Below are 13,060 nucleotides of genomic sequence, written 5' to 3'. Positions count from 1 at the left end.
GGCCTACCCATGGAGGAAGGGAGCCCCTCGTAGCCTCATCTGGTCCAGTTCGGCTCTCAGGGTTTCCAGGTTTAGAATCAGCTGGTCCTATGAAACAGCAAATGACACAGCCTGCACCGCTTGCTTTCTGGATGTAAAATGACTTGCACCAAAATGTGCAGAACAGGTTACAGGAGTAGTTATCAACTCCGAATATTTTAATTGTGAGAAAATATTCTCTAAGTGTCCCATAGCAAATAGAAGCACTCAGAACAATATTAAACCCTATAAACCATAATGAATAAGAAGTTCCATCTCAGGTGTAGAAAAGCTTCTGGAGGAAACACGGCAAGCCATTAACAATGATGAAGTCTGTAGAGAGAAGCTGGACTTGGGGCGGGGGTTTGGGTAGGGGGGCAGGACTCACTCTATTGCCCTCGCTCCTCTCATTGCTTTAAACTGTATCCATGGAGCTCACCTGCATTCCTGGGCATTCCTCACATTCATTCCTCTACACCCCACTTCTTCATGGGGTAAAACAAGTCAAACGGGCCAAGTTTCTGAGTCACTTGACTCAACCTGGCAGCTCTGTGCTGTCGGCCATGGCAGTCACTCGCCTCGTGCAGCCCCTGAGCACGTGAGACAGCCTGGTGCAAACCTCGATGTGGAAATCACACAGGATTTCAAGACTCGCAGTGAAAAAAGGACGTCAAATAGTCTGTTGGTTTTTAAGAAAGTTTAGATTGCATATGTGGCTCATATTATCTTTCTAATGGACAGCACAGTCCACGTGAAAGGCTCATGCTTTGTCTCAGCTTTCGGGTGAACCCAGAAAGGACTACTCAGAATTCTGAACCACACACAATGGCCACACACTCTAAATCCATCTATAATGCAAACACATTCAGTGTTCAAAACCAGAAATGCTATACGTGTTACAGCAGTGGATTAGCCATAAGGGAAATGTAACTCGACATCTGCTAAGCATCTTTAGTGACTGGAAGAACGAACCCAGCTCAATTCAGTTCTTAACAAATTTCTAAAAGATTTAGAGATTTAAGTAGCTTGTTGTTTTGCATTTCTTCTAATTGCTTTTTAGCATTTTCAGCTTCCCATAGGAGAGCATTCTGAAAAAGATACAAACAGCTTTAGTGTCAATTCTTACAGATGTTGCATGGACTGCGGGATGGCTACTCTTCTGTCTGAAAGCATAAAGCACCTCGGGATGAGTGGCGGACCTCGCGCCCAGAGTGAAGTGCCAGCACGAGGCTGGATGACAACTTTTAACATTAACTTGTACACAGACAATCTCCTCCTTCCCCGACTGATCTTTTAGATACAAGGAGGCCAGGTCCTGGGAGAAGTGAAACTGCTTATAGCTTTTTGCAGTTCAGTGGTCACTCAGGAAACTGGCGCAGGCTTCACATGCCAAATTCAAACCTGAGACAAAACTATCCCCACCTCAGGGCCAGCACACAGGTCATGGTGAAGTGAGGGGACCACACTCTGTGGTCTCTAGTGAGGTGTGTGTTTCATCTTGGGTTTTGTGGGGGGAAAACGTGCCACAGAACTTGTAGTGACCATTGGTCTCTCTCAGACAAGCGTTGCCCAAACGCCAACCTCGGGGAAGGTTCTGGGCCTTGTCTTTAGGGCACTGGTGCAGCTGGGACAGGTTTTCACCGAACCTGAACCAGAATGTTGCCCACTGAGCTGCTCTGGTGGAGGTTCTCAGCCATTTTTCAAAGCAAATGAAAAGAGAGAAGGCTGGAGTTGGAATATGAGAATACTTGCTTTTAGTTGATTCAGTCTTTTCTATCACTTTATGTAAAAGATCCTGAACTAAACTTATTGATTTGACTGTGTCAGGTCTTAGCTTAGCTGTGTCATGTGGGATTCCTTTGTCGTGGTTGCCATGTGGTCTGTGGGATCTTAGCTCCCCAACCAGCCATCGAACCTGCGTCCCTGACCTTGCAAGGCAGACTCTCAGTCACTGGACTGCCAGCAAAGCCCCAGAATTAAACTTCTAAGAAAGAAACGAAAGGGTGAGGGTGGACCTAGAAGAAAGTTCTAGCATGGTGGCTGGTAACACTGGGGCCATCAGTGGATCCAGCTCTCTGATGCTTTCTGTAAGGGTTGCAGGCACACATCTATGTCTGTTCCTTTACACACTGCCTGTGGATGCTGTCACGCTTATTCACTAGCATGAAATGCTGCTACTCAATTATTCATACCAGTAAAGACATTCACTCCGGGGCCCTCTATGGGAAGAGTTTTCCAACTCTTATCCTGGAGATTTCCCACACACATAGGCCGGGCCAGGCCAGGCCAGGCCAGATGCGCCTCTTTCTAAAGAGGCCGTGGGGCTGGCTCACCTTATCCTCCAAAGCTGCCATTCTCTCCTTCAGATGAAGCTGAAGCTTCTCATCTGATTCGGATAGAAGCTTGTCCACGGTATCTGATAAGTGTTTATTGTGCTCTTCATTTTTAATCTCTGCATCGCCTAAAACAGGAAAAACAAAAACTCATAAACTTCAAGAGCAAGTATGGTCTTTCTTTTAAAACACCAGGGAGCCGCGATGTGAGCGGCCTATGTCCTGGTTCCCGAGGCGGTCCCCTCCCATGGCCACCTCTGGTGGGCTCTTAAGCATCACCAGAGCAGACGGGCAGGTGCAGAGGGAGGTAGGGACTTCACTTGTCGAGGTCACTCCCAATGCTTCTCTTTGGCAGAGCACCTGGTGGACCTTACTGTCACCAGACATTACTCGTCGCAGGGGCTTGGGGAGCAAGCAGATTTACACTCAGAAACAAGCAGACTTTAAAGGGGATCGGCTTACACACATGTTGGTGGAGGAATTTCCCAGTATACAAACAGAATCTTGAGTCTGGATTAAGGGGGTAAAATGAATTCAATTTATAAAGCAAAAGGTGAGAAAATTCATTTTGGAAAATAAGCCAGTGGAGATAGGCTTTCACATATTTGTCTTTACATGCAACATCACTTGAATTCTTTGAAGTAATTGCTGTTGTTCAGTTGCTCAGTCATGTCTGACCCTTTGTGACCCCATGGACTGCAGCATGCCAGGCTTCCCTGTCCTTCACTATTTCCCAGAAGTTGCTCAAACTCATGTCCATCGAGTCAGTGATGCCATCCAACCATCTCGTCCTCTGTCGCACCTTGTCCTCCTGCCTTCGCTCTTTCCCAGCATCAGGATCTTTTCCAAGGAGTGTGTTCTTCGCATCAGGTGCCCAAGTATTGAATCTTCAGCTTCAGCATCAGTCCTTCCAATGAATATTCAGGACTGATTTCCTTTAGGATTCATCGGTTTGATTGCCACACAGTCCAGGGGACTCTCAAGAGTCTTTTCCAACACCTCAGTTGAAAAGCATCAATTCTTTGATGCTCAGGCTTCTTCACGGTCCAACTCTCACATCCGTACATGACTACTGGAAAATCCGTTTCTTTAAGTAGGTGGACCTTTGATGGCAAAATGATGATCTTAGTTTTTTTTTTTTTTAATGTTCAGTTTCAAGCCATCTTTTTCACTCTTTTTCACTTTCATCAAGAGGCTCTTCATCAAGGTCCTCGTGGCTTTCTGCCATAAGGGTGGTGTCATTTGCATATCTGAGGTTATTGATATTTCTCCTGATAATCTTGATTCTAGCTTTTTCTTCATCCAGTCCAGCATTTCTCATGATGTACTCTGGATATAAGTTAAATAAGGAGGACGATAATATACAGCCTTGACTTACTCCTTTCCTGATTTTGAACCAGTCTGTTGTTCCACATCCAGTTCTAACTGTTGCTTCTTGACCTGCATACAAATTTCTTAGGAGGCAGGTCAGGTGGTCTGGTATTCCCATCTCTTGATGAATTTTCCACAGTTTTTTTTAGTGATACACACAGTCAAAGGCTCTGGTGTAGTCAATTAAGCAGAAGTATGTGCTTTTCTGTAAGTCTCTTGCTTTTTCAATGACCCAACGTATGTTGGAAATTTGATCTCTGATTCCTCTGCCTTTTCTAAATCCAGCTTGAACATCTGGAAGTTCATAGTTCACATACTACTGAAACCTGCCTTGGAGAATTTTGAGCATTACTTTGCTACCGTGTGAGATGAATGCAATTGTGCAGTAGTTTGAGCATTCTTTGGCATTACCTTTCTTTGGGATTGGAATGAAAACGGACCTTTTCCAGTCCGGTGGCCACTGCTGAGTTTTCCAAATTTGCTGGCATATTGAGTGCAGCACTTTCACAGCATCATCTTTCAGGATTTGAAATAGCTCAACTGGAATTCCATCACTTCCACTAGCTTTGTTTGTAGTGATGCTTCCTAAGGCCCACTTGACTTCACATTCCAGGATGTCTGGCTCTAGGTGAGTGATCACACCATCGTGAATATCTTGGTTGTGAAGATCTTTTTTGTACAGTTCTTCTGTGTATTCTTGCCACCTCTTCTTAATATCTTCTGCTTTTGTTAGGTCCATACCATGTCTGTCCTTTATTGTGCTATCTTTGCAGGAAAAGTTCCCTTGGTGTCTCTAATTTTCTTGGAGAGATCTCTAGTCTTTCCCATTCTATTGCTTTCCTCTATTTCTTTGGATTGATCACTGAGGAAGGCTTTCTTATCTCTCCTTGCTCTTCTTTGGAACTCTGCATTCAAATGGGTATATCTTTCCTTTTCTCCTTTGCCTTTCGCTTCTCTTCTTTTCACAGCTATTTGTGTGGCCTCCTCAGAAAACCATTTTGCCTTTTTTGCATTTCTTTTTGGGGGGGTTTGGTCTTGATTACTGTTTCCTGTACAATGTCACCAACTTCCGCCCATAATTCTTCAGGCATTCTATCAGATTTATTCCCTTGAATCTCTTTTATCACTTCCACTACATAATTGTAAGGGATTTGATTTAGGTCATACCTGAATTGTCTAGTGGTTTTCCCGACTTTCTTCAATAGAAGTCTGAATTTAGCAATAAAGAGTTCATGATCTGAGCCACAGTCAGCTTCCGGTCTTATTTTTGCTGACTGTATAGAGCTTCTCTATCTTTGGCTGCAAAGAGTATAAGCTGTCTGATTGCGGTGTTGACCATCTGGTGCTGTCCATGTGTAGAGTCTTCTCTTGTGTTGTTGGAAGAGGGTGTTTGCTATGACCAGCGTGTTCTCCTGGCAAAACTCTATTAGTCTATGCCCTGCTTCATTCTGTACTCCAAGGCTAAATTTGCTGTTACTCCAGCTATTTCTTGACAAATTAAGGTGCGTGAGTGTAAAGTCACTTCATTCGTGTCCCACTCTGTGCGACCCTATGTGCTGTAGCCTGCCAGGCTCCTCTGTCCATGGTATTCTCCAGGTAAGAACAATGGAGTGGATTGCCATGCCCTCCTCCAGGGGATCTTCCTGACCCACATAGTGGCACCTGTGAAGCTGCACAAATTAGGGGGGGTCATATGTATTTTCATTTTGTAATCTATGGCTTTGTACTATTAAAAGACTCTTAGTTCTTGGAGGATCTCTTCAGTATTGAAATGTTGCTGTGATGAGCTGTGACAGATGCCAGGATTCTTGGCCTCTGGAGGAAAGGAATTCGATCCAGGGCCAGTGATGAGGCTTGATTGCTCAGAGCTTTTTATGTAATAAAGTTTTATTAAAGTATAAAGGAGATAGAGAAAGCTTCTGATATATGTCGGGAGCCACCACGAGAGATCCCAACCATGACAAACGTCATGTGGAGAGGACCTGACAGACAAAGGCGAAACAGGACTCAAGGGATTCCCTGGATCTGCTCCAGCATCTACCCCAAAACTAAAATCTGTCTGTCTACTGTTTATTATATTATGCTTTTCACCAACTTTTTTGACATTTACAGGAGGCTATCCCTGACCACCTTTTTCTGAAACAAATCAACTTAGGGCTCTAGTTACTAAGTCTCCTGGGCTTGAAAGGAACATTTTTACTGTAACCCCTCTGTTACTATTTTAGCTTGTTTGGCAGGTTTATCCACATTCTTACAACTAATGCACATGATTGTTCACAACACCCCAAGCATAACCTTCGAGTGATAAAAAAGCTTTATTAAAATAATACTGCATTGTTGAGCCAATGTTTGCTGCTGAGTTTCCTTGTCCTTTACCCAATGTGCGCCTGGGAGTACATTAACAAAAATAGTTGGTATGCAAGAAAAACAAGCAGTCGCCTTGGCATTAGCAACATAAAACCCTTGAGTTAGTAAGTTCTTTCTTTGTTGTAACCCACTGTGCCTTTGTTCCATAAGAATGTATCTCTGTTTCTTGAGGGGGACTGTAGACTAAAAAGATAAAGGGAAAACAGGTTTTCTGGGCGACCAACCTTTATCAAAAAAAGAGTTTCAAAATGTTAACAGGCCACAGGGCCAGAAGATGGTGTGCACAACATAAGAACCTTGTTTATAAAAAGCTATGCAAAAAATGTCCTGCTTTTGATAAGGGTGAAACTGATGTAATGTTGAGCTGACTCTATATAACTCTGTATCTTTCACTTCTGGAAATATGCAACTTAGGGTATAAAAGCTCCTTTTGAAAATAAAGCTACAGATCCGGCTTCATCAGAGCTTGGTCTCCCTGTGTCATTTTTTTTTTTCCTTTTCACTCTTTTTTTCTCTCCATTCTTTTTTTAGGATGACTACTTAAAACACAGGGGCTCTCTGTTCACTTTTTGCCTGGGCTTCTAAGACCCGATCAGGAAGGCGCCCTGCGTCTTCACCAGGGAGAGGGCGTCCTGCGTCCTAACCCCATCTGAGAGGGCACCTGCGGACTCCGTGAACAGAACAAGTTCTGTGTCAGGAACTTTATTGGCTTTCTGTGTAAACCAAGGAAGATTAAGCCTATTTTTTTTTCCCTTTTATCTATCTCCTTTACTTTCTCTATTTGCCAACACCGTTCTCCTGAGGGAATCCCTGGATCCAACTGGGGCTGGACCCCACTAAGTGGCACCTGAAACAGAGTCCCGAAGGTAAGTCTCCCCCATTGTACAGTTTTTCAGATGGCTAGGACCCCACTCAGGATGCCACAGACCCCCCTGCATAAAATAGGTAAAGTAAAAAACAGTGGGAAGTAAAAATATTTTCGACGAAGAGGTAAAAAAGATAATTTTCTGACACGGGTAACAGTGAGTCAGAAGAACGACACCTCTTTATAGGAGTAATCTTACAACTGTTAAACAAAAGAGGAATTAAGTTTAAGAAAGCTAATGTTCAATCGTTTTTACATTTGTACAAGAGCAATGTCCTTCGTTTCCAGAAGAGGGCACTGTTAACCTAGATATCTGGGAAAAAGTAGGGAAGCCCCTAAAAACTTATTACACTTTACATGGCCCAGAAAAGGTCCCCACTGACACCTTTTCTCTATGAAATATGATTAGAGACGCTTTAGATCCTGCTCATGAATCTGGTTAATCCACTACATTAATTGCCAACGTGATTTAGTAATAAAATATATAAATAACTTACATTAATTTATTAAAATGTATTATTATTTTGTAATTAAATAATATAATTTTAATATTAATGTTTATGAATCTAATAATATATAAATGTATTACATTTATTAAATAATGCTATTATTACATTATTATATTATATATGATATATATTAATTATACTTATGTATATACATATACATTATATATGATTAATATTTAATATTAGCTATGAATTACATTATAATTATTTACATTACATAAATAATATTACAAACATTTATTGTAAATACTTATATTTACAGTATGTTACTTTAATTAATTAAAATGTACGATTATATAAATACATATATTTATTTATGACAATGCATAAATAATTATAAATTATTAATAAAAACAATTCGTTAATTGTTTATAATTAATATACTTCACCTCAAGATGAAAAAGATTTAAAAGAGGCAGCAGCCTGATACCATTCTAATAAAGATTGGTCTTTTTTAGCTAAAAATGCTCCTAAGAGCTTAAGAGAAACATCCCCAATCAGACCATCCATAAGATTCAGTCACCAAACAGTTAAAAGATCTCTGGAACAGGGAAAGAGAAACATGGGCCAAAAAGGGTTCCTGTAGATGCTTTTGCTCTGTGGAATGTGATTAGAAATGTCCTGGACCCCTGTCATGAGACTGTTAGATAGCCTGTGGGGGAGGCTATGGCGGTGGATGGTGGTGGGTCTCCACTTTCTGCGCAGATCATATGTTTCTGCCATTGATGAAGAAAAGGAGGGAGACTGTGCTCTACCTCCTGAGAAAGGAGGGGGCTTACAGGGCACTGCAGCTGGGCGCCCTGGCGAGCCCCTTGCCCCTCTGCACAAACCTTTAAAAACTTATCCACCACTTTCTGATTTAAGGCGATCGCAGCCGCCTCCGTTTGTGCCTCCCAGGGCCCTCCCGATCTCTGAATTGGGAGGCACCTAACAAGTCAAGAGTCTTCGGAATAGTGTTTTATGTAGTGGTATCCGAGCCAATAATGAAACTTGTAACAGTAGTGGCCTGGATTCTTCAAAAAAAATGATAATAATCCTGGCTTTAAAATCTGTCTTATCTCCTGGTAGGCCTTATCACACCTCATCACTGGACCTGGCTTTTTTCCCTCAGGCTTTCCTAGGTATTCTTGCTCATTTTTCATGTGAAACTTAGAATCAGTTTATCCTGAAAATCAGTCTGAATGGCTGTTAATTAGGATTGCATTAGATGTTAGACTAACGAGAAGTGACATTTATATGACATTCAATCTGATCATTAAGAACACTGTGTGTCTTCACAATGACCCAAGTGCTTGCAGGTGTGTAGTTTCCTCCAGATGGTGTTGAAGTTTCCTTTATGTTCCCTCTGGAAACACTGGGCATCTGTACTGGAGATGCGGCATGAACGCAGCAGACACAAATTCCTGCCCTTGGACTTTTGGCTACCTGAGGTCATGAAGATATTCCCCTATGTCATCTACCGGTTTTTCTTTCCTTTCCACTTAGGTTCACTATTCACTTGGAACTGACTTCTGTTGGATCGATTTTATTCCATCTAGATGGGCAGTTAATTAAGCAGCATTTACTTTAAATCTACTTGCCTGCTCACTGGTACTGAGTCAGTGAGTGAACGAATGAAAGTCACTTAGTCGTGTCTGACTCTTTTCAGCCACCTGGACTGTACACTCCATGGAATTCTCTAGGCCAGAATACTGGAGTGGGTAGCCTATCCCTTCTCTAGTGGATCTTCCCAAGCCAGGAATCGAACTGGGGTCTCCTACATGGCATGCAGATTCCTTACCATCTGAGCTATCAGGGAAGTCACTGGTACTAGTAGTGTAATAAAGCAAGTACTCATGTATGGGCAGAACTAGATATATCTCAAAGACAGAATCAACTTTATTTTCTTCAATTCATGTCTGGAACTGGTGGAAGGAAGGAGCCAAGAATGGAATCGTTTGGGCCTGAGAAACAATAAGCAGTGATTACTATGGGGGGAGGGGTGGGGGGGCACCTGCAGGAACAGAGTAGAGGCGGAAAGTCATGGCTGTGGCCCTGCTGATACTGAGGCAGATCTTAGACTTCAGAATGAAGATGGGAGGTAGGCAGGTGGAGATGAAAGTATCAAGTTATATCTCTGAGCACCATTCCCTTTACAAAATTAGTTCTCTGAAAGCAAAAAAGTATTAAGATCCTCCATGTAGTCAAAAATCTGTGTACACTTTACAGTGAGCCCTCTATAACCTCGGTTTAATGTCTGTGGATTCAAAAACCATGGGACATGCCATAGTATATATTTATTGAAAAAAATACAGGTGTAAGTGGACCTGTGCAGTTCAAATCTGTGTGGTTTGAGGGGTAACTGTGTTTGTAACGCATTTTGCTTATCCATTGCCCATGGATGAACGTTTGGGTTGCATCTCCCTTTTGTCTGTTGTGAATGGTGCTGGTATGAATATTCGTGTACAAGTATCTGTTGGAGTCCCTACTGGCAATTCTTTTGGGTTTAGACCTAGAGTAGTTTTGTTTCAGGAAGGAGGACCCCTTCCAGGGCCCGAAACTGGGCTCTTGTCTAACACTCAGAAATGAATTGTCCAAGGAGACACATGTGCTGACAAAGCAAGAGATTTTATTGGGAAAGGGCACACGGGTGGAGCACAGTAGGGTTAGGGAACCCAGGAGAACTGCTCTGCCGCATGGCTCGCAGTCTTGGGGTTTATGGTGATGGGATTAGTTTCCGGGTGGTCTTTGGCCAATCATTCTAATTCAGAGTCTTTCCTGGTGGTGCACGCATCGCTCAGCCAAGATGGATGCTAGCGAGAGGGATTCTGGGAAGTGGATGGACACACGGTGTCTCCTTTTAACCTTTCCCGAACTCTTCCTGTTGGTGGTGGCTTATTAGTTTCGTATTCCTTATCAGGATCTCCTGTCATAAAACAACTCATGCAAATGGTTACTATGGTGCCTGGCCAGGGTGGGCAGTTTCAATTAGTGTGCTTCCCCTAACAGTTTTGCCAGCTCATAGGTCAATTTTAACTTTTTGAGGAATGTGTGAACTTTTTTCCACAGTGGCCACATCATCTTCCATTCTCCCCAGCAAGATACAGGGTTCCAGTGTCTCCACGTTCTCCCACCACTTGTTAATCCTGTGCACTCTTGTCATATTCTGTTGTTTCTGATCTTTACATTGAAGCTATCTTAGATGTGAGATAGTTTCTCATTGTGGTTTTAAGTTGCATTTCTCTAGTGACAAACCATGTTAAGTATCATTTCATGACCTTAGTATAATCCACATGCAGTAAAATTTAAGGGTATAGTTTTATGTTTTCTGACAGATAAATACACCCATGTACAGCCACCACAAGCAAGATACAGAATGTTTCCATCACCACAAATCTTCTCTTGTCCTTTTCCCAACCATTTTGATCAACACCAGGCAGCCAATGATTTGCTGGTTTCGAGAGATTAGATCTATTTTCTAGGATTTCATAAAAACCGGATCTTGTGTTTGCATTTGTGTCAGACTTCTTTTGTTTGGCATAATAGGTTTTCTGTTGTTGCTTTTTGTTTGTTTTTAAATTTCCTTAATTTATTTCTAATAACCATCAGGGCTTTTCCTGAAAAGGAAATGTCCCCATTTTTTATAACATTTATCAGAAATATATGGATACTATTTTATTTTTTATGCTGTCTGTGGCATTCGTAATTTTTCATTTTTTTAAAAAATTTGGCTACGCTGGGTCTCAGTTGCAGTTTGTGGGATACAGTTCCCTGACTATGAATCAAATCTGGGCTCCCTGCTTTGGGAGTGCAGAGTCGTAGCACCAGGACCACCTATTTGTTTTCTCTCTCTTTTTTAAATTGTGTCATAGTCATTTTACAATGTTACATTATTCTCTGCTGTACAATGAAGTAAATCATTTATATGTGCATATATATCTGCTCCCCTTTGAGCTTCCCACCCACCCCCTCATTCCTCTTCTTTAGGTCAATGGAGAGCACCAAGCTGAGCTCCGTATATTAGACAGCTGTTCTCCACTAGCTGTCTGGTTAAAGACCTGAGGATTATTAGAAAGAAATAAAGGAAATTTAAAAACAAACAAAAGCAACAACAGGAAACGTACATCCTAACAGGGCATGCATGTCCCTGCTGGCCTCTCAGTTTGCCCCTCCCCCCTCCCCTGCTGCATCGTCAAGGTCCTTCTCTGTGTCTGTGCCTCTATGTGGGCTCTGGCGATAAGGGCCTCAGCACCATTTTCCATATACGCTGTGCTTAGCTGCTCAATCCTGTTCATTCTGTTGCCTGCAAGGCTCCTCTGCCAAAGGGGATTCTCCACACAAGTATACTAGAGTGGGTTGCCATGCCCTTTTCCAGTGTGTCTTCCCAAACCAGGGATCAAACTCAGGTTTCCCACATTGCAGGCAGATTCTTTACTCTCTGAGCCACAAGGGAAGCCCAACAATAGTGGAACGGGTAGCTTATCCTTTCTTAGGGGATATTGCCAACCCAGGGATTGAACCGGGGTCTCTGGCATTACAGGAAGATTCTTTACCAGCTGAGCTACTATGGAAGCCTATAGATAGACAGATAAATGTATAAATTCATATATACAAATATACATATATATATATATATATGAAGATACAATATATGTTTTTGTTTTTCTGTCTCATTTCACTTTATGACTGACCGTCCATCCACATGTGTTCAGAGGACCCACTTTTAATGCCTACATAATATTACACTGTATATATGTAGCACTCTTCCTTACCCATTTTGCAGTTGATGGACATTTAGGTTGATTCCATGTCCTGCTGCTGCTAAGTCACTTCAGTCATGTCTGATTCTGTGCAACCCCGTAGACGGCAGCCCACCAGGTTCCCCCGTCCCTGGGATTCTCCAGGCAAGAATACTGGAGTGGGTTCCCATTTCCTTGTCCAATGCATGAAAGTAAAATTGAAAGTGAACTCACTCAGTCCTGTCCGGCTCTTCCTGTCCCCATGGACTGTAATCTACCAGGCTCCTCCATCCATGGGATTTTCCAGGCAAGAGTACTGGAGTGGGCTGCCATTTCCTTCTCCAGATTTCATGTCCTAGTTATTGTAAATAGGGCTGCAATGAACATGAGCGTGCATATGTCTTTTTGAATTATGGTAGTCTCAGCAAACCCAGTGGGATTGCTGGGTGGTATGGTAGTTCTCTTTTCAGTTTTTTAAGGAACCTACATACTGCCCCCCAGAGTGGCTATGTCAATTTACTTTCCCACCAACAATGCATGGGGTCACAAAGAGTCAGACATGACTGAGCGACTGAATTGAACTGAACTGAATAGTGATAGAATAGTGAGTGATGTTGAGATTCTGTTGTGTTTGGTATTCCATCCTATGACTTACTTATACAATGAATAAGTACATTTGAATAGATTCTGATTGACCCTTTGCACTATATAAAATGACAGGCTTAGACAAACGCATATTGACAGGTATCCATCCTAAACGATCACTTCCAATTCCTCACTCCGTGATCTGCTTATCATCTATGTAGCTTTACCTTTCCAAGAATGTCACAATGGCGTCATACTGGGTGCAGCCTTTTCAACTGGATTCTTTCACTTAGC

Source organism: Bos javanicus, unplaced genomic scaffold, assembly GCF_032452875.1.
Source record: "Bos javanicus breed banteng unplaced genomic scaffold, ARS-OSU_banteng_1.0 tig00004394_1, whole genome shotgun sequence".
In the NCBI taxonomy this organism is placed as follows: domain Eukaryota; kingdom Metazoa; phylum Chordata; class Mammalia; order Artiodactyla; family Bovidae; genus Bos; species Bos javanicus.
The sequence above is the reverse complement of the archived record's forward strand: the minus strand, read 5'-3'. Positions refer to the sequence as shown.